This window comes from Phoca vitulina, unplaced genomic scaffold (assembly GCF_004348235.1).
Source record: "Phoca vitulina isolate PV1807 unplaced genomic scaffold, GSC_HSeal_1.0 scaffold1, whole genome shotgun sequence".
In the NCBI taxonomy this organism is placed as follows: Eukaryota; Metazoa; Chordata; class Mammalia; order Carnivora; family Phocidae; genus Phoca; species Phoca vitulina.
This window is the reverse complement of record NW_022589704.1, coordinates 21,345,769-21,368,485: the sequence shown is the minus strand read 5'-3', so window position 1 is coordinate 21,368,485 and position 22,717 is coordinate 21,345,769.

Here is a 22,717-nt window from a genome sequence, read left to right as displayed (position 1 = left end):
CCTTCTCACTGCCCCAGACAGGGGTCACTTGGATTGTTCCATTTGACTCCAAAATATATGCATGGAATCTCCTCCCTAGGGCTGGCCAGGGGTCCTTTTAAGTTTACATGTGTTCTGAGCATTGCAGGGAGGGATTTTCTGAGGGCCCCTCGTGATATGGTTTGAGGCAGGGCTGGTATTGTAACCAGCCAGCCATTAGCTAGATGGTTAGCATGGAAGAGCTCTGGTTCTCTCACATATGAAGACTGGAAGGTGAGCTGGAGACATCTTGGATTTAGCACATCTCTCAGGTCTTCAAACAGTGCCCCTCATAGCAGACTTTCCCCCAGTCCAGGGGCACTAACCTGGAAGGAGACCCACTTTTGTACAACTCTCTAGAATCAGGCCTCCGGCTTATTTAGGCAACAGACCCTTCGGATCCTGTGCCTTTCCTGCTGGTGTATGGTCTCCTCTCATGTGTTCTTTGTCCCTCAAAACTAAACCCTTGATGAGATGCATCAATGGGAAGAGTTTAGGATCCCTCCAGCCTAGACCCAAACCATTAGCAATTCTGCCTATCTCCAACCTAGTATATAGGGAGGCCTTAGTGTTTAGAAACACAGTGCTCTATTTCCCCTCTCTGAATAGGAAGGGAAAAGCTTTCATTCCCAAGGAAGGGATGGCAGATGTTAGGAGGAAAGAAGAGAAAGAAACAAGGATTCATATTAAAGACATAACTATTAGTTATACTACCTCTCAGATACCCTGACAATAAACTGATATAAGCAAGATGAGAGCAAAACCCCATCACCCAAACTCTGCACCCACAGTACATCTCGGCACTCTCATAGCCCACCCGGCTGCCTCCAACATAGCACTCATTACACTGCATTATATGGGACCTGTCTTCCCATTAGACTGCATGGGAGCTGGAGCAAAGTAGACTCTCAGTAAATGTTGTGGAGCTAATAAATAAAGTGTGCAAATTCACAAAATATCAGAACAAAAGAGCAGCAAAATCTCACTTAAACTTCTGACCAACTGCATAGAGTCATTCCTTCCACTGCTGTGCTGTTCTTTGGTTGGAGTCCATGCCTTCCACATGAACATTTAATCATCCATCCATCCATCCATCCATTCATCTACCTGTCCATCCATCTTTTCATCCATATGGAATGAATTTTTTGAGTGCCTACCACATGCAAGTCACTGTGTTAGGCCCTACAACACAAAGGGCAAGCAAGAACATCACATGCTGGAAACACAATAGCAAGATCTCCCTCTATATTTTTTCACAAAGTTGAAAGAGAAAAGGAGAGCAAAATACAAGAAGTTAAATAATGGATAGTAGCTGCCAGATGGAGGACCAGATCTATGCTCAAGGGAGAAAGAAGTATCTTTTAAAGGTGATTTGAAAAGAAGGGCACTGCCAGCACACACACACACAAAGTCCAAGAAAAGACATTCTAGAAAGCAGAGAGTTCTAAAATTGTCCCTTAGCAGTGAGAAAAACCAAGTTGACCAACTCATTCCAATATTGCTGAGAGCAAGGAAAAAGGATGCGTGACTTGTCTACATCCTCTCTGAGAAAGACCAGTTGTTCTCTGGACAGCAGAACGCCTGCCCCAGGAGTGGAGCTGAACCTTGCAGACTGATTAATAGAACATGTACAGTTAGAGAATAAACACAGAGCTCAAAAATGTTCTGCTGTGTACTATGCAGTCAGCAGAGCGCTGCTGCTCTGTCAATATAAGACAATTATCCATAGTTGCTGATTCATGTTCCTAAACTGCACAAATGTTGTAGCCTCTTCTCAGAGGGTATCTGTCCTTTTTGTGGACACCTGATCTGCATTTATTGACAGAATGTTTAATAATATTCCAAGAGATTCTCCATAAAAGACAGAGACCTGAAGGACTATTGCTTTTATAACATTCCACTTTTTTTAAATGAACTTTGGTTGATCCATGCACCTGCTGTATATATATGTCCCATTCATCCAAACTGACCTTCCAAGTTTCAAGCAAAATTTTTCCCTCAAAGCTTAGCTTAACAACCGATTTAAAAGGAATTAATGCCACTGGAGGACCCTGATCATCAGAGAATTGTTTGTACCAAAAATCTCATAGTAGGATTCTGGGTTGGTAGAAAGAACAACAGTGAATGGCATGAAAGACTGAACATTTGAGGTATTTCAAAATGGTGTCTAGGCGCGATGCTGATACCGTGTGGATTTTGATACTGAAGTCCTACTTAAGCCACCCGTCTGTGAAATAGGTCCCTGAAAACTCCTCACAGAAAAAAAGAAAGAAACACAGGGGCTACCTTCACTCTTAAATGGTTGAGCAACTCTTTCTAAATCAGTCAAGACCCACTGTGAAAATTTCCTAATCGTAAGACCTAGTATGTGCCTAGAACAAGGGGCTAAATGAGTTTTTGTCTTCCTTCACTTACTTAACAGCTATACCATTTAGGGTAGGTCACAAAACCTCCCCGGGAAAGTTAGATTAGATTAGGATCCCTTGGGACACATTTGGAGGACATCCAAGGATTTAAAGGACATCCATGCTTGCCACTTCCCTCTGTTGTCTCCACCTGCCACACTTTTCTTCTTTGTGTAACCTTCTTGGTCTGGGTGGTCAGTTGTATTTAAATCTCCTACCCTGTATTGCTGAACTCCATTCCAGTGTTGACATTTTAAAACTCCAGTAGGTTTTTTAAATATAATATGTATGATTCCATACAAATGTTTCCCAGTGACACAGAAACGTAGTAGACAAACAGTTCAGTATTTAGAGGGTAGAGACAAAGGCATTAGTGAAGCAAAGACTGCATAATAATACAGCCTGGAACTGCCCAAAATACATTTGTTCAAGTTCATGACAACGTCTGCCTGAAGATTTCCTTTCTTAAAATTTTCAGGATGGGGGGAGGCATATTTTGTTTGACTTCTAATCTATTATAATAGTTATCATTCCTGAAATACAACTGAATAGGTAGATGGTGGTGGCAGGGAGCTGATGATTTATGTGATTCTTTCGTATGAATCAGAAGCAGTCAGCTCTAGCTCAATGGCTTTAAAAGAAAACAAAAGAAATGTATTGGATGTGAAGTGAGGGGTGTGGGGCAAGTTAGAGGAGGACAATGATCAGGGTCATAGGGAAAGTGTGCCTGAGTCACTGAGGACCTTGAACCTGATACCAAAAGTCAAACCAAAAGCCAAACTATTTCTTACTTGAAGGGTAGTGCCTTCCCTACCATTCCTCTCTTTCTCTTTATTTCTTCCTTATTACATTTCTGGTGCAGAACTATTGAGAAGTGTATCAGTCAGTATAAATTAGACTATCCTGTGGTAACAAATAGATCCCCTAATCTCAAGAGCTCAACACAAAAAGATTTACCTCCAAGTCAAGTCACAGTTTGATGCAGGATTGAGTAAGTCTCTTATACAGCTTTTCTCTGAAGATGCCTCAGGTACCCTGGATGCTTCTTTTTGTTACACCATCTAAAATAAGATGCTTCCAATATTGTGGAAGCGAAACAGCTGGAGGATCACATGAGATATTCTTCAGAACTAGGCTTTGAAGTGGACTATATCCTTTCTGCCCAAGTTCCATTGACCAAACATATGGCCCCAACAAAACTACAAGGGAGGCTGAGCCATGTAGTCTTCCTCTGCGGCCACATCACACTGACTAAGACACACAGAGGGAAATATGTCCAGCAGCCCTGAGCGACAAACTGAGAGTGGAAGGTGTTATCATGAGCCAATGAACAACTACATCTATGTCACAATTTGGATTTTAGCCAGTCTTGGGTATATAAATGAGGAAAATAGATAGATGGGGCTGATTGTGGTGATGGGACCAGAGGTCAGATGGAATCAGAAGAGGAATATAAGAAGGGAATAATCTTTCTTTTTGCATGGCATCATATCTTTGGCATGGAGGAGTGTACTACATCCTCAGAGTCAGAACTACAGGGGAAAAGTATAGTTTTCTCTGCTCACTGGGGCTTCCAAACTTGGTTATAATGTGATAGTTGGAGAGAACCAGCTTCAGGGAACCTGTTCTAAATAAGGATAGCGTAATCCCTGCTCAGGCACAGAAGCTGACTTTCCTGAGATCCATCTAGTACTGGACCATAGATCTAAACTGTGAGATCACTTATTCTGTGAATTGCCTTATCACCAGCTTGGCTTCAATATGGAAACACATAGAGCAATATATATTCATCACAGTTTGTCTGGAGCTACACGTAGGAAACTCCAGAGCAGAGTTTGCCAAAGACACTTAGTCAAGCACTGTAGAGATTCCCAAATCCCAGGTTGTCCCCATGGAACTGAAATTCACAAATTAACCAGTAATTTTTTTAAAATGAACAGTTACTGTGTAAATTAAAAAACAAACTCCCCTTTTATTTATTGAGAGCCACTAAAAATAAACCTAAAAAGACAAGCTACAAACTGGGAGATATTTACTATACAGAACTGACAAAGGAATAGTATCCATAATATATAGTGAGTTGCTGCAAATACATTTTTAAAAAGTTAAACAATCCAATAGAAAATGGACAAAAGCTCTAAACAGACATTTCACTAAGAAGGAAGCACGAATGACCATAAGTATGTAAAAGACATTGACTTCATTTGTAATCAGGGAATGCAAATTTAAACCACAAGAAGATACCTTTTATACCCATCAGATTGGCAAAAATTATCAAGTCTTCATACTTTCACAAAGATTAGTATACATTTTTAGAGATAATGTGAATTGACAAACTCACCTTGGAAAATATTTTGGCATCATCTAGAAAAGTTGAGGATGTATACACCTTTTAATTAGGCACTTACTTTCCTATGTATATTTCCTAAAGCTATTCCTGTACATAAGATTTGTATAAGAATATTCAGAGCAGCATAATCAATCAAAATAGAAAAATGCTGAACACAAACTGAATGTCCACTGACAAGAAAATGAACAAACTAATTGTGATATATTCATCAAATATACAATTATTGTATTATTACAACATAGTAGTGAAAATGAATAAACTACAGATATCAATGTGGATAAATCTCTGGACATGATGCTGAACAGAAAAAGCAAGTTCCAGAGGGATATTATATATATAAAGCTCAAAAAACATGCAAAACAAAATAATATATGTTCATAAGTTAAAATGCCAGGGAAAAGCAAAAGAATCTTAAACACAAAAATCAGAAGACTATGACAAGGGGTAGGAGTAAGGAGGGACTTGTAATCAGAAAGTGGCTTGCTTACAAGGTGTTTCAGATTTGTTGTTGATTTCTCCTTCTTTATAACAGATTGTGTGTACAGTAGTATTTTATTATTCCCCTTTAGACTGCACATATATGATATCTATACTCCCTTATATACATGATACATTTCAAAATACATTTTTTCCTATACCACTGTGGCATACTCATTTATTTATCCAATATCCATTCTCCCTTCTCCTCCTTGCTAAAAGTACTTCTGCTTTGTTTAGCATACCTTCCCCCCAAACAGATCACCTTTAATCCAAAGTGTTTCTTACTTTCCCAGCTTCCCTTGTAGATGGGGGTGGCCATGTCATGACTATTAAATTATGCAGGGAGTCTGCTGAGGGCCTTCTGGGTAAGATTTATTTTATTATTCAGGGAGAGATGTAGTTCGCACTGCCCTTTCTCCTTGTTTTGGACATCCATGGCTGCCTAATAAACCACCCCAACTAAGTGGTAGAAAACAACAGCCACTTAATTTTGCTCAGAAATGAATTCTGTGGGTCAAGAATTTATACAGGACATGGTGTGGATGGCTTATCTTTCATGAACTCTGGGTTCTTATCTGGGGCTATTTCAAAGGGCCTGGGGGCTAGAATCATTTGGAGGCTTCTTCACTTCTATCCTTGTCACCTGGGCCATGATGGCTCAAAGACTGGGCTCAGTTGGGACTGTTGACCAAAGCCCTACACTGAGTTTTCCATATAGCTTGGGCTTCTCACAGCATGGCGTCAGGAAAGGGAGAACCCCAAGAGGAAGAGTTCCCAAGAAGAGCATCAAGAGAGTAAGTGTTCTAGGAGAACTAGGCAAAAGCTGTAGAGCATTTTATAATCTAGCCTCAGAAGACACCCAACGTTACTTCTTCTACCATGCTCTGTTGGTTGAATCAGTCACAAACCCACTCAGAGTCAAGGGGAGAGAGCATAAACCCCACTTCTCAATAGGAGACGTGTCAAGGAATTTGTGCTGTATTTTAAAACCGTTATCCTCATCAACTTTCTCTTTTGAATAGAGGACCCGATGCCTGGAGTGGCCGCAGCCATCTTGCAACCAAAAGGGAAAAGCCAGAAGAAGGAAAAGCTCTGGATATCTTGAGCTAACAGACCAATCAGAAAGCTGTCACCTCCAGACTTTTGATGATGTGAGAAAAATTAACTCCCATTTGTTTAAGCCTTTTTTAGATTCGAATGCTACTTGCAGGCAAAAGCATTTCTAGCCAATATTCTGAGATAGACTCAGAATGGTATAAATAGATCTGGATTTGGAGTAAGCATGGATATAGAGTTAAGAAAACTCTATGGAGATGTTTGGGTCTTTCATTATTATTTCTGAGTTTTCATTAGCTCCAGTTAAGCCTCAGAGAATTTCAGAGTAAAGCATATTTGTAAGTGGTTGACATAAATTTTGTGTATAAAACTGACATGAAAAAATGCATTATCCTCAAAAAATGGTGGAAGACTTAATGATTGCAAAGCATTTTATGGTCCTCAGCCAGACAATTGGAATGGGTGATTTACTCCCTTATTCCCATTCAGGGTCAACCCCCAATGTGTAGGAAATGAAGACATTTGTCTCTTCCAGAAATTACACACATAGAAAATAAAGCCTGGAAGAGGCATTAGGGATTCTGGAAGAATGAAAAAAACATCAAGTACTCCTCCAAATGGCAACTTGAGTAAAAGCTGAAAGGTAATGGGTACCTCTTTCCCCCTACAGTGGGACTTCCCCCTACAGTGGGACCCATCTCTGCCCTGCTATCTAGATAAGGAAACAGGTACAGAGAACCCCGCATACACTTAGTCTGCTCTAAGAATTGTTTCCTGAGCTCGCCAAGTGGAGCTTGCTGCAGCATATATTTGACATGTGGGGCAGAGCACATTGCCTCTTGCAACACATGCTCCTTTTATGTGGGAGTGAAGTTCAGGAAAGTAAATTAGCCCATCTTTCTGAGAATAGTTACCCCAGGTCTATCTCCCAGCACTGGATTCTGAGCTCTCCTGAGAGGACTCATTGTAGAAGTTGCTGTGAGTTAATAAACCTCCAACATATGCCATTCGCCTTGGAAATACACAGAATGCTTTGAGCTTGGTGGTCACAGCCACAGAAAATGCAGGAATTTTTCTCAGAGAAGCTTCTGCTTCCCATCAGATACTGCGATTCATTATCTCCATGGACATGTTAGCGTGTGCGCAGACCTCACATCACAGGATCCTGCTGGCGGGGAATTTCCCACATTGACTTAGTGAGAGCCCGTTTTCAGGTTGTGCTACGTCCACAGTAAGGCATAGCCCTGAGCACAAGGATTAGCCCGGCAGCCTTCCCTTTGAGCATGCAGCACAACAGGCATCCTGCATGTGGGAGACCTCCAGCACTGATCCAAAGGGTATCCCCTCCTTCCCCAATCTCCAAAAGATTCTTGCCTCTCCTTCTTAACATTCCTTACCAGCCCAAAGGCTATCAGCTGGGATCCTGGCATTCCATGAACTCACTGCAGGCTCTTGAAAGACTTCCAAAGTCCTCAGTTCAGGCTCCTAAAGCCCATCTTCTACCCAACAATGCTTTGTAATACCCTGGGCTCTATAAATCCTAGGGCTGGTGTCATGAGTGTTCCAACAAAACAGAATAACCTCAATATAAGGCAGAGTCTTGTTTCTGAAAGTAAATAGAGAAACACAATTGCAGTTTTTCTAAAACTTCCAATTTTCTCAAATTTTCCATTTGGATGGTATGTGTTAAGCCCATCCTTAGTGACCCCAGCTAGTCATTATCATTACTAACAACAAAATATAGCAGATGTTTATTTGGATAATGATGCTGACTCAGTAGTCTAGAGGGAACACTCTTACAGAGGAAGGAGCTGCAGTCAACTCTCCATGTGATCAGCTGTTGGCCCTAAATGGGGGTTCACGGAAGAAACCGTACTAGCTCCATTTGAAGGTGATGGTGTGTGTGTGTGTGTGTGTGTGTGTGTGTGAGTAAACACTTGTAATTTATCCCCTTGGAAGAAATGGAATCCATTATCTTGTGAGGCATTTTGTTTTTGCTGCTTTTCTAGCAATACATAAACCTGTCTTATTCTAGGAAAGTCAAAGTATCTTGCAGACATTACTTCGGGTCTGCATTGGGAGGAATTATTGTTTCCAGAGTCAGCATCCTGCTGCAATCCCTAAAAGAGCTCTTGAATGCTAACCAAAACAATCCCACCACTTCAAAGCTCACAGATGCTTATATTAGACTTGAAGGTGAAAGTTCAAGGAAGGAGGTTTCTTCATTTCTAATTCCTGCCATCTGGTCTGAATCTGACTCCAGGGAGAAGCAGGCTGGCAGGTGACAGCTTAGAGCATGGCTGGTCTTTACAAATGCCAGCCAATCCTCTTCTGTGTAATTGGTACTTGAATTTGCATAGATTTGCATAAAATATGCATCCATCAGAATTCTTTTGGTGCCCATTTAGGATCAAAATAAATCTGCTATTTTTAAAGTATCAATCCTAGGTGGCTTTTTTTTTTTTAAATACTTGTGTGCCTATGCACTCTCTCAGATTTTATCAGTCATTGCTCTAGTAGGGTCTCCCAATGGTAACTGCTCTGCCGATGACAAACATTCATTTAATAAGTATGTGTTGAATAAATGAATGAAGCCAAGATCTTGGCTATTAGTCCTAGCCGTTGATCCTGAGCCAACATCTGAAAGCTTTCTTGAGCTGAAAGGCACCTGAAAGCTTCGCTAGATGTAGGAGCAGACCAAAGGTAGCGACTGCCCAGCAACTGGCCACAGACAGGATGGTGACTCCTTTGATCCCCTAGCATGACTGATGCCCACAGGCCAGTGGCTTGAGGTTACTGGTGCATCCTTTCCAGTGTGCTAGAGTACTTTGAGCACACTCACCTGTTTGTGTGCCTGTCTTCTTCTTTAGGGCAGGGATGGAAGAGAATAAGAGTAAGAAATGAGACAAAGGCAAGGCTGGAATTTGCCCACTTAGAAGCAAGCCCACCCCTGCAGTTCTTAGAGGATCTTGCTGACAGTATTTTATGTTGAGACTCTCTGTTCTTATCTCTGACATCATTGCTTTCTTCTCAGCTATCTAAAGGTTTCTGGAGAAGAGAAGAGTAAATTTCTTCAAATCTACCCTCCGACACTAAATGAGACTTTTTTGTGCTATAAAGGAGGTTTTTCTTTCTCCTAATCCAGTGTTGGGATCTCTAAGGAATCCTGGGCTTGGAGTTCACACAGCCCTGTGGTTCTCTCCTTGAATGTACATCAGCACCCCTTGGGGAAGGTGAGCTCTACCCTCAGAGAGTTAGATTAAATAGGCCTGGAGTGGATCCTAGGAATCCAAACCTAGGTGTTTAAAAAGCACTGCCAGGTGAAACTGAAGGACAGTAGAGTTGAAAACCCCAAACGGTTTGCCCATGAAGGAAATTTAGTTCAAAGAGATGTGATTTCATAGAATGCCAACCCCTAGAACCAGAGTACTCTCTTGTTTAAAAAGAGATTAGCCCAGAGTTGTGATTAGGAGAAATGTGAGTCTGTCTTGAAGGCAGCAGCATCTGGGGTGAGGTAAAGAATGGAATCTTTTTGAGTGCAAGGGCATGGCCTTCCTGAGCTTTGCTTCTACAGAATCTGAAACTAGGTGCTCCCAGGAGTCTGTTAAAGAAATGAATCCATCTATGAATGTGGGGCCCCGCTCAACAACCACTCCCCACTGCTCCAATCTGGTCCTGGCTTTTCAGTTCAGGTGTTTGATAAGGCGCAGAGGTGCTATCTGGGAGGAAGAAATGGTTGCTCTTTAATCTTAATCTTCCAAGAATCTAAAGGTTCTTCAGACACTTTATCAGAGGTCACAAAACCTGAGTCCAAAAGTCATCAGGGATTGATATTCAGCCCAATAGCAGTTTGAATAGCAGTCTGGCCCCCCTTGAGGCATCTTCTGGGATCCCTGGGTCATATTTTGTTTTGCAGCAAAAGAGTATTAGAAACTTAATCTAAGACCCTTGGAAGTTCTCAAAGTTCAAGAAATTATTAGAATGCAAAACTGCAATGGTCGAGAGTTCTCCTCGTTGCTCTTAATTCTCTTTGTTCCCAAGACTGAACTCTATACCAAAAATACAGTTCTGAAGTCTATTCTAACTAGAAAGTTAACTCCAGAGAAAGGTAACCAAGGAGTCTGGGCTACCTCTTGCCTGGGCACTCGATGCCCACACAAGGACAAATGATACGTGGACTCTATTTACACTGCATGACCTCATTTACATTATGCAACACCTGGGCTTTTGTGTGCTTCCCAACCCACCTCCCCCCAAAATACATATTGAGCACCTATTTTATATATGATTTGCATATGGTGTCTCATCTCATCCTCACAGAGCTCTCATAAGGTAGGTGTCACCATCCTTTACAGATGAAGCAATTCTCCCAGGTCACTCAGTTAGAAAGCACTGCCAGGATTTGAACTCCTATCTGTCCAAGTTCAAAGGATCTGTTCTTTCCACTAAGGGCCTCCCCAAAACAGCAAGAGGAGCGCTGAGCAGCTACCCCCTGCTCTAGAATGACTGGTGTTTGAAAAGTACAAGCTGAGCCTTATATACCCATGGGGAGAAGCAAAGTGCCTTTCCCTGACTTCAGAGAGCTTTCCTGGGCTGCCCTGGGGCTAGAGGCCACTCGGCCAGGCAGCTTTAAATACATTTCCAGGAAGAAAGTTCCTTAGTTAAAACCTGCTGTTTTGAATTTCCACAGCTCTGGCTTTGCCTAACTTCCTACAGCAGATGGATTTAAAGAATTCTTTGCAGGGTGTGGGTGCTGCGAGCAGAGCTTCCCTCCTCAAGATGGCTCAGCCTGATTGCTGTGTTTTTGTTTTTAGTCTGTTGTTGCTTGTTTTACTGATTCTGAGGGATGCAAAAGCACAGTGAGACATTCAGTTGTCTTCCAAATAAAGTTCTTGCTACACAGTTGAAATATTTGCACTGTAATCGTGTGTCTTCAGTGTCACAAAGGGAGGCATTTAACTTTTCATGGAAATATCTCTACATTTAACAGCAGCCCACATGCCAACAGAAACCACGAATGATTTGTTTTCTCCCGATTTGCTTCTAAGCAATTCAAAGTTTTATATACCAGCAGAGAGCTTTGAATAGGAGAAGACATGCTCCATAAGTATGTTGAATGAATAAGTGAATTCAAGTCAGACGGTCTGGCAAGTCTAATGTTGAGAACTCAAAGACGTTCCTGGGAAGACACGGACCCATCAAAGCCCATCACACTGCTGTACTGAGCACTTCACGCACACGAGCTCAGTGACTCTTCACCACGGTCCTATAAGAACTCTTGTGAAAAATGAGGAAGCTGATGCTGAAGGGCCATAAGCCACTTACCCCATTCTCACAGCTATCAAGAAGCTACATGGAGTCATTCCTATTCTGCCCATCCCTTGTTTCCACCCCAGGCAGGGAGTCACTGAACCCACTAGGAACGGAATTTCGCTTTTTGGCTCACTGTCAGATTAACTGCATCACAGACCCAGCAAGAGGTTCTCAGAGAAGAGTGTGATAACCTCAGAGCACTCCAGAGTCTGGCTGGGGTCAAATGACTCTGGGGTCATTTCTGAGTAACGCTCTCAGCATTGTACTGACTTACACTCTCCCCAAGAGAGTAGCAGACCAGAGAAGCCAAGGGCATTTTGATTTACCCCCAAACTCTCCAGAAGGACAAATCAGCTCCCAGCATCTCAAGACTTCCTGTTTTCTTTGGTGTTTTTCACATCTGCTGGCCCCCTGCTTTGGGTTAAGTTTATATTCATGGAAGAATTAGAGGTGAGACCACAGTGTTCCTTTTCCTCACAATCTAAAGGAGTTCCTAGATAAATTTTCTCCACAGCCTGTTGATGGGGATCCATGCTAAATAGACTCCCCTTTTGAGCTGGGGGTTTAGGCTCACCCATGGAGTACAGAAGTCCCCAAAAATATCATAAACCATCCTTAAAATAAAAAATTACTGGGGCATTAGGGTAGCTCAGTCAGTTAAGTGTCCGACTCTTGATCTTAGCTCAGGTCTTGATTTCAGGGTCATGAGTTCAAGCCCCGTGTTGGGCTCCACACTGGACACGGAGCTTACTTAAAAAAAAAAAAAAATCATGACCAGAATGTCACAACCCCACAAGCAATCGCTACCCCCTGTGATTTTCACCACACCCCATACTCTGTTCATCTCCAAAGAAAAATGATTCACTTGTTAATGTGCCCTGAGACCCAATCTGAGGTGAAATAAGATGGTTTAGTACCTCCTTTTCTTATGTGTCTAAGAGCTATTCTTATAATTAGTTATATAATTATAAATTAATTAAATCTTATAAATAAGTTATAAACAAGAGATTTAAAAATTATAAGCTAAAATGAAATGTGATGTGAAATGGTTCTTGGTGAAATTCCTTGTGGGAACCCTAATCTCACATTTCTTGGAATCCATCCTTTGCTGTACTATTTCTAGTCTTTTTGTGCCAAAATAGGCACTTTTCCTAGATCAAAAAACTCTTCTTGGCTTTGTTAGTAGGAATCACTGCAGTAAAACACAAAGCTACATTGAATATCAATATTAGCATCAGAATTTACAGAGCATAAAAAAAAAAAAACCTACATATATGCCTGGTATTTCTTATCAAAACTCTTTAGAATCTCTTTCTTGACTGCCAGTTTGTTCATTTAAAAATGAGGGAGGTGAACTGATATCCAAGATTCTAATTTTGATGACATCGATCTATAAATACATAGATACTTCTCCAAAAGCTCTAAGTAGAGTTAGAATTAATTTTTTTAGTGATTTAGAATGAATATTTTCATCACACCAACATAATTGTAATAGAGTTGGTATTTCATTTTGCTACAACATTAAGCCAAGTTTATTGAAATGAATGTATAATTTCTTTCCTTTTCTTTCTTTTTCTATAAATATATCCATTTGCCCAAAAAAGTGAAATACTCAAATGAAAATTGTTTGATCAATACAAGCCTTGCTATTGAAATGACTCCTCCTGTGCATGATGACTTCAGAAAGGTGACTGATGGAGGACCGGTTTACAAACAGCCACATACATTCTCCTCTCTTTCTGCTGAAGCCAAGACATCTCTGACCAGTGCAGACTGTGACTTGGGTGTTGATTGAGCAGTAAATGAGTTCAGAATGGACACTCTCCCACTTCTTGTCAACGGCTGTTTGGCTTAACTCCAAACCACATATAAGAAGCCTAACTCACGCCATACCACTGGGTTTCTGTTGACAAGACAGTCTCCAGCCTGCTTTCTGTGTCACCTAGGATGCAACTACAAAGATGCTATGACATCCCTTAGGACCTAATTTCAAATATTATTTTGACATCACACAGGACGCACATCAGAATCCCACAGCTTACAATTTAATTATGCACTTACTTCCAGCAAAGCAAGGAGGACAAGGAGCCCATAAACCTGGTTGAAACTAAAAGTTCTCACAAATTGGCTTGCTTTATCGATGGGAGACAGCGTTTTCTTCTCCAATATGTGCATTCTTTTAATGAACTGTGTGCACTTATGTATTGGGTCCATGCAGTCACTGACACAAAGACAGGGCTGTGAGCCCACCGGAACCCTAGCAAGTGAATGCTAGTGGAAAGTGACAAAAGTTCTCTCCTTGTCCAAACTTCAGATAGGCACCTCTGAGCTCTCTTTTCAACTTGTTCCCGGGACTTTAGCCTACTTAGTCCGGTTTTAGCAAGACTCTAAGTCAATTTCTCTGATCAAATTCCTCACTCTTCCTTTTGACACTTGATCGCCCTGACCTGTTTTCAGCAAGAAGCCCCTTTTAATAACTTTCTACCCACTGGCACACCCCCTCCCCCAACTCTGTTCATTGGCTATAAATCCCCAGCATTTTTCCTGCATTCCAGGTTGAGCCCAACCTCTCTCTTCTATTGCGGTAGTCTTGACATCTATGGCAACAGTCTTGAAGAGTCTACCATTTTACCAAGTGTCAGAATAATGTTTTCCTTAATGATAGGCTGTGTTATTTGTGTGCCATAAAACAAAGCATTTCAATCTTCTCCAAGGTTTATACTTTGGTTTCAGCCATAGGTATTAAAATATGATCTACTGTCCGAGGCCCAAAGGCTCCAAAGCCCTTGTTGCAGACTCACTTAATCCTTTCTCCTTCTCCCCTCCCTCCCCCAACTCTCCAGAAAAAGAAAAGCTGCACCTTACTTAAAACTGCTTTCAGCATAAAAACATTCCAGGAGAGTGGGGCTGGACACATGGGGAGAGGCACAGCAGCTCCACTCTGGACCATAAAATGGCAAATGGGGGTTCCTTTGCCAAGAAGGGGCCCTCCTGCACCAGGAGGAAGGCAGTCCTGGTGAGTGGGTGGGTGCCAGGGTAGTACCACCAGATGCCAGGATAAGGTTTTATGGGTCATTGGAACAAGAAAAAGGCTAACAGCATCCTTGTTGGAAGCAGAGAGTAGAAGAAAACCTGAGGGAGAATAAAGAGAAAAAAGAAGCATTAAGGGGGAAAAAGCCGGAAGAGTGAAAAGGGGAAGTGGGAGGTTTGAGCCTCAGGGTCATTTCTGGCAGAACTCCAGCAAATGCCTGCACAAACCCACACAAATCTGACGATGCTTTCATTCCCCGTCCTTGCCTGAAGCCAGGGGGATGCTCTCCAAGTTTATGGAAGAGGGAACCTAAAGGTAGTGATTTGCCTATTCACCAGTTCATACACATACAAATCAGCCCAGAGTTAGTTATTCTGGCTTATTTTATGGTCTGCTTCTCAGGCATCTGAGGATCACCAGTGGTAGGGTATTGGGTGATTTATTGCAGAATATTATTCCACTTTTCTCTGCCTTTTAAGTGCACTCAGTTGTTAGACCACACATTTGGCAGTGGATATGACCCACAAAACAAAGGCAGCTTTCCTCTCTTCTACACATGAATAGAGAGCTTCTTCCATGGCAGTTTCCCAGAGTTCCACAAACCCTCCTGCCATCTTTGTATCTACTTCCTTGGCTTAAAATGCCATTAGAAGTTGCCTTTGGCTTCCTTAATGCTCTGAACATGTGATTTCTGAAGAAATTAAGGGTGAACATTGTGGACTCTGGTGAAGACACATGTTGGGAGATGTGAGAATATAAGCAGATCAATGTCATTCAGTCAATGCTTTCCCTCCACTGTTCTCTGACAGGATCTAGTCATCAGAGCAATGAAGGTCATAGCATGGCCATTCCTGAGCAGGGAAGCCCAGTGGGCTGCTTGTTCCTTGATAGTATCTGTAGACCCACTCTCCACTCTGTCCCATTTTGTTCCCTGGGAGGCTGCCCTCTGTGGATCACATCATTCCAACTGACTTGCCCTCTGGTTTCCATTAGGTTTGGCCAATGACAGGCACTGGCAGAAGACCAGAGAGTGAGAGGAGGGAGCACTTCTGGAAGTGAACTTCTTCCCACTCCACTCCAACCTCCCTCCTCCCTCTTCCCAGGCTCAGCTGTGCAGCGACTGCCATCTTTGACATAAGGCCACTGATCTTTTCTCGTGGGACATCTCTCCAGAGAGCTCCAGCTCATGGCACTTTCTGGTAACCTCTCCCTACCCTCCTTCAGACCATGAAGGGGATGGCACCACTTCCTGCTGGCACCAATCCCTGTCACCATCCCTTGGTGGTTGACTTAACCAAACCCACACATTTTTTAAAGTATCCTCTTTAGATGATTTTTTGTGTGAGCAATCTTTTTCCTACTGGGACCTTTACCACTACACCCCTTTTCATTCACTGTCAGGATTTTATACCTATTTCAGTTTTCCAAAGCATAGCTCCAATCTAAACTATTTATTTCACATTTAAGAGAATTTTAGACTACATTAAAAAGTGATTATAGTTTCCACTTTCAGAATGACCATGCAAGGAGCCCTGAGGACTTGTTCCCCAGTGAAACGATTATAACTGATGAATATTTTTTTAAAAAAAACATTTAAAGTCTCTAGAAATTGTCCTAGGGGAATATAGAAAATGAAGAAACATTTATTCAAGAAAAGCTACTAAATCTTGGTAAGAACAGCAAGTCTGTGGCACTTGAGCCATGACCTGCTAGCTCCTTCTCCTCTCTAACTCAGCTTGAGGGAAGCTCCATCCAAAAGGTGAAGCCCCTTCTCCCCAAACCTCCTAGTTAAGAACTATAATATCTCACTGGAAGGGACAGGGCACCAGCAGTTTTCATCCCCTCCAACTTTAAGTTGGAAAGGCTAAATTCCTGGTGAATATGGCTAAGAAGTAGACACTTCCCATCCTCCATTCAGTCCCCACTCACAGGGCAGAAGTCCTATACCAGATGTGGCAAACCAAGAATATGAGGGACCAAATTATCATTCCCTCCAACTCACTCCAGGTTCCACATCAGGAGAAGCAAGCCAAGAAGATCAGAGGCTACCATCCCCTGCCAGCACCCAAAGCAGTAGCTCTGAGATTTTGCTTAGGGGGGAGGCAATCTATAAAAGCAGTAGGCTCCAAAGCTTTCCCCAAAAGAGCTGACTTTATTGTAAACAAAGTATGGGGAAGTGAAAGCCTAAAGGTGCTCTCAAAAATAATGGGCATTTTGGTGGTAAATAATTAAAAGAAGATCCTACTTAAAAAAAAATAACAACTTTAAAAAAAAAAAAAGCTAAACCATAGGCAAGATAGCTAATCAGAAAAAAAACAAAACAAAACAAGGAAATAGATAGACAAGATGAGCAATCCAGGCGTTAGAACAAATCTCAAAGACCAGCCTCAAAAACTGCTCCTACCTGAATTTAATTGGACGAGACTGTGGAGCAAGTTATACACCAGGCATCGTCAAAAACAAGAGAGAAACTGTGAAATTACACCAGAAACCAATGTAACACTGTATGTTAACTAACTGGAATTAAATAAAAACTTAAAGTAAAAAAAGCAAAACAATAAAGAAATCAGCTGGTAGTTGGTGAAGCCTAACAACTTAGTGTGATATCGAATGAGGGAGACAGCTTAACAGAGATGTCAGAAAGTCAAAAGTAACGTGGTAGACATAAATCCAATAATCATCCTCCTCCTCCTCCTCCTCTTCCTCCTCCTCCTCCTCCTCCTCATCATCATCAATGTGAACAGATTAAATGGCCAAATCAAAAGACAGGGATTGTCAAACTGGATTTTTTTTAAAAAAATCCAACTATATGATGTCTATAGGAGACACATTTCAGATTCAAAGATACAAATAGGTTGAACATAAAAAGGTAGAAAAACATATCATACAAACAGCAACGATAAGAAAGCTGGAGTAGCATACTAATATCAGACAAAATGGACTTTAAAACAAACAAACAAAAAAAGTAACTAGAGATAATGAAGGACATCTTATAATGATTAAAATGTCGATCCCTTGAGAAGATATAACATTTATAAACATATATAAACCTAACAACAGAAACTCCAAAAATACATGAAACAAAAACTGACAGAAATGAAGGGAGAAATTGACAGTTCTACAGTAATATTTGGAGACTTGAATACTCTACTTTCAATAATGGTGAGAATAATTCCTCCTTAAGACCCTAGAAAAAGAAGAGCAAACTAAACCGAAGGCAAGAAGAAGAAAGAAAACAGCAAGAATTAGAGCAGAAACTATAAAACAGAATAGAAAAATAATGGCAAAAATCAGTAAAATCAAAAGTTGATTCTTTGAGGATAAGAAAACTGACAAATCTTTAACTAGGCTGACCAAAAAAAAAGGAGAGAAAACTCAAATTCCCAAAATTAAGACTGAAAATAGGGACCTTTCTACTGACCTTACAGAAATAATTAAGATTACAAGGGAATAATGAACAACTACATGCCAACAAATTAGTTTAAATGAAATGAACAAATTCCTATAAAGACTACCAAAACTAACCCCAAAAGAAATATTACCTGAACAGATCTATAAAAGAGTAAAGAGATTGAATTACTAGGCCCAGATGACATCACTGGAAACTCTCCCCAAAATTGAAATAAGGATTAATAGTATTCTTTTAAAACTTTTCCAAAAAGTGGAAGAGAGAGGAACACTTTCTAACTCATTCTATAAGGCCAGAATTATCCTGATATCAAAACCAAAAAGATATCACAGGAAAGCAAAATACAGGCCATTATGTCTTGTGAATATGGATACAAAACCCTCATCAAAGTACTAGCAAATCAAATCCAGCAACATGCAAAAGTATTGTACACTATGACCAATTGAAATTTATCCTATGAATGCAAAGTTGGTTTAAGTTTTGAAAAATCAGTTAATGTAATAAACGATATCAATAGGACTAACACCATGTGATTATCCCAATAAATACAGAAAAAGTATTTAACAAAATCTAATATCCCTTGACAATAAAAAACACTCAACAAACTGAAAATAAAGAAAATTTCCTCAGTCTAATAAACAGCACTTAATATAAAATCCATAGTTAACATCATATCTAATGGTGAAAGACTGAATGGTTTTCTCCTAAAATCAGGAACAAGAAGAATGACCCCTGTTGCCACTCCTATTCAACACTGTGCTGGAAGTTCTAATCAAGGCAATTAGGCAAGAAAATGAAATAAGAGGCATCTAGGTTTAAAAAGAAAAAGTAAAACTATATAGTGGCAGATAACAAGATCTCATATATGGAAAATACAAAGGAATCTAATAAAAAAGTAAAACTAATAAATGAGTTCAACAGATTTGAAGAATATAAATTTATGACGCAAGTCAATTATATTTCTATATAACATATAATGAACAATCTGAAAATAAAATTAAAATAATTCCATTTACAGTATCATCAAAAAGAATAAAATACTTAGAAATACATTAACAAAAGAAATGGAACCCTTTAGCAAAAGAAAATACAATTAACAAAAGAAATCAAATGATGAACACTACAAAATATTGCTGAAAGAAACTGAAGAATACCTAAATAAATAGAAAGACATCCCATGCTCATGGACTGGAAGATTTAATATCATTAAGATGGCAATACTCCCCAAATTGATCTACAAATTCACCACAATTAGTATCAAAATGATAGCTGGATTCTTTGCAGAAATTGACAAACTGATCCAAAAATCCACTGGAAATTCAAGGGGCCCAGAATATCCAAAAACTTTTTTTGAAAAAGAATGAGGTTGGACCACTACCTCATATCATATACAAAAATTAGCTTAAAATGGATCTAAAACCTAAATGTAAGAGCTTAAACTATGAAACTCTTGAAGGAGACATACACATATATTTTTGTGACCTCAGATTAGCAATGGTTGCTGAGTCTGACAACAAAAGCACAAGAAAAAAATAGAAAAATTAAAAATCATCAAAATTAACAACTTCTATATTTACAAAGACACCAGTTAGAAAGTTAAAAACACAACCCACAAAATGAGAGAAAATATTTGTAAATAATATATCTGGAGAGGTACAGATAACTGTTTAAACTCAATAACAAGAAGACAAATAACCCCATTAAAAACTAGCAAAGGATCTGAATAGATAATTCTCCAAAGTAGATATACAAATGGCTGATAAGCACATAAAATGATTCTCGATATCATTAGCATCAGGAAAATGCAAATAAAAGCCACAGTGATATGTCCCTTCATACCTACTAGGGTGACTATAATATAAAATTTAAAAAAAAAACAGATAACAAATACTGTTCGGGATATGGAGAAATTGGAACTCTCATCATTGCTGTTGGGAATGTAAAATGGTGCAACCACTGTGGAAAACAATTGGCAGTTCCTCTTACTATTTGACTCAGCAATCCCACTCCTAGGTATGTACCTGAGAGAAATGAAAATATGTTCAGCCAAATGACTTAAACAAGATTGTCCATAGCAGCATTATTCATAATATCCATACAATGGAAATAATCCAAATATCCATCAATTGACAAGTGGATAAATAAAATATGGTATATCCATATAATGGTGTATCATGAGGTCATAAAAAGGAATGAAGTACTGATCCATACTACAACATGGGTAAACCTTGAAAACATTATGCTAAGTGAAAATAGGCAGTCACAAAAGACCGCATGTTGTATAATTCAACTGGATGAAATATCCAGAATAGGAAACTCTTTCGAGACAAAAAGTAGATTAGTAGTTGCCTAGAGCTGAAAAGAGGGGAAAACGGGGAGTGATTGCTAATGGATATTGGGTTTCTTCTGGGGGAATAAAAATGTTGTAAAATGGATTGAGGTGATGGTTGTACAACCATGTGAAATACTAAAAAACCATTGAGCTGTACATTTTAGATGAATGAATTCTACATTACGTGAATTATCTCTCAACAAGGCTGGGTGTTTTGTTTTGTTTTGTTTTTTTAAGTGGTTACAGTTGTTTTTTTCTGACCCAGGAAAGCAAACCAGCCATTAACATGGAACAGCATTTCTCACGGTTCACCTTCGCACCGTCCACTGCGCTCAGACGTGATTTCTGCTGTACAGGAAATGCAAGCAGTAGAGTGTAATGGCTAAGAGCCAGCTACCTGAGCTGGAGTCCCAGCTTACTCACTTAACCAGATGTGGGATTGGGGGAAAGTTCCTTAAACTCTCTGCCTCGGTCCCCTTAGCTGTAAAATGAGGATAATAATCATGTCTAGCTCAAAGAGTTTTCAGAGGATTTAAAAATAGAATACATGGAGGGCTAATAGAACAGTGCCTAAGACGTCAGTGCTATAGAAGTATTGCTGTATTATTAACCCATTTCCGCTTCCTAAAGCTACCTCAGAATTCTCCCCCCATGCGGATAGGCCAATCATCCTATTCTATCCCCTTGTCCATAGTGATTGGTTCAGAGACAGGCACATGAGTTAATCAGGCCAGTCAGGGCCAGTGAGACTCTATGCTCAGACCTTGGTTGAGCTGTTTGGTGGCAGACCCCCCTCCTTTCACAATAGAACAGCAAGAATTAGAGCAGAAACTATAAAAACAAGGATGCATTGAACCCCCCATCCCGGAAGTTCAGGCGGTCATTAGGGGACCACAGGGGAAAACTTGTGATGAGAAAGACACACAGGCAACAGTTTAAATGTGAGTTTCTCCTGGAAATCTTTTCCCCATCATCACTACACACAGACCAGATTAAGTGTTTCTGCTACACAATCCCATAGCAATTTCTCCATCCCAGTTTACCCAGGGCAATCCCAGTTTAAACATGTTGGCCCACTATAATTATTAAGAACTCCTCTTTCACCTTCAACAGAGTTCTAGTTGGGTGATAAATTAGATAATCATCCTTTTCTATCACAAAATTTATGTACTGTATGTAGTTACTTGTTTAATTGTCTGACTTAGTTGTTTGGCACTAAACCTTATAAAAGTCAGGGACTGTGACCATATTAGCCATTGTTTTATTCCCACCACCTAACACAGGACCTGCCATGAAATAGGTATTTAATAACTATATGCAGAATACATGAATAAATGAAATAATTTTTAAAAATGATGACCACATCTATTCCTAGCCCCAGGGTTTTCCTCTTTCAAAATCACCACCTCTTAAAACCAGGCCTAGTGTTTAGTTCTTATGCTGATGTTACAATAAATTACAATATATTGGAGGGGCAAGCACAGGGTGGGACGGTCTTGTAACACACACCCCTTCAAATGCAATGTTTGCTCCTCCGGGAGCCAGTGAATGGAAATATCCTATTCTCTTGCCTTCAAACAGACACAACACCTGAACAGTTCAGGACACCAAGTTGAGTAAAGGCTTTTTTTAGTTGAAACCTGAAACTCAAGGTAGAATTCCCAGAAGCAGAAAAAGCCCTTTTTCCTTTGGGAAAAAAAAAAAAAAAAAGCAGTGCAGTCTTACAAAGCTTTTGTAGCAAATTTAAGTTGTGCAGGAGAGTCCTAGAAAGGTTTCCTATGTTCCCTACTTGCTTTTCTGGCCTTCATTTGACCTCTCTGCCATGGAGCTCAGCTTAGATTCAGCACATAAAGCTTTATTGGATCTGTAAGCCATCTAATTCCCCTGTCTTTTGCCATGATATTTTTTTCATAACTATGAGAAATAACTTGCAAAGAAGTTGGGAGAAGTTTTTCATTTTCAAGAGCTGGAATTGCTACTCAAACTGCAGGAAGAATGAGAACAAATTTGGGAGATGATACTCGGCACAAATTCACTTATCTATTTGATATAAGAGGATGAAAAGAGTAAGGAAAATACACTCTTCAGAATATTTTTGGCCTTCATTTAGTCATATTAACAGCACCCCAGAGGCAAATGTGGCCAAATCTAAAAGGTTTACTGTATGTTCTAAAGTTAAACTTAATTCACGTTACTTTCAGGCCCCTAGGGTGTGCAGCCAATGTTCTGAATCCAAAAGCTGGCTCAAGGGAAAGAAAGGGAAGAGACGGAAAATGTCCAACAAAGAAGTTAGACATGCTTAAGGGTGGTAAAACCACATGAA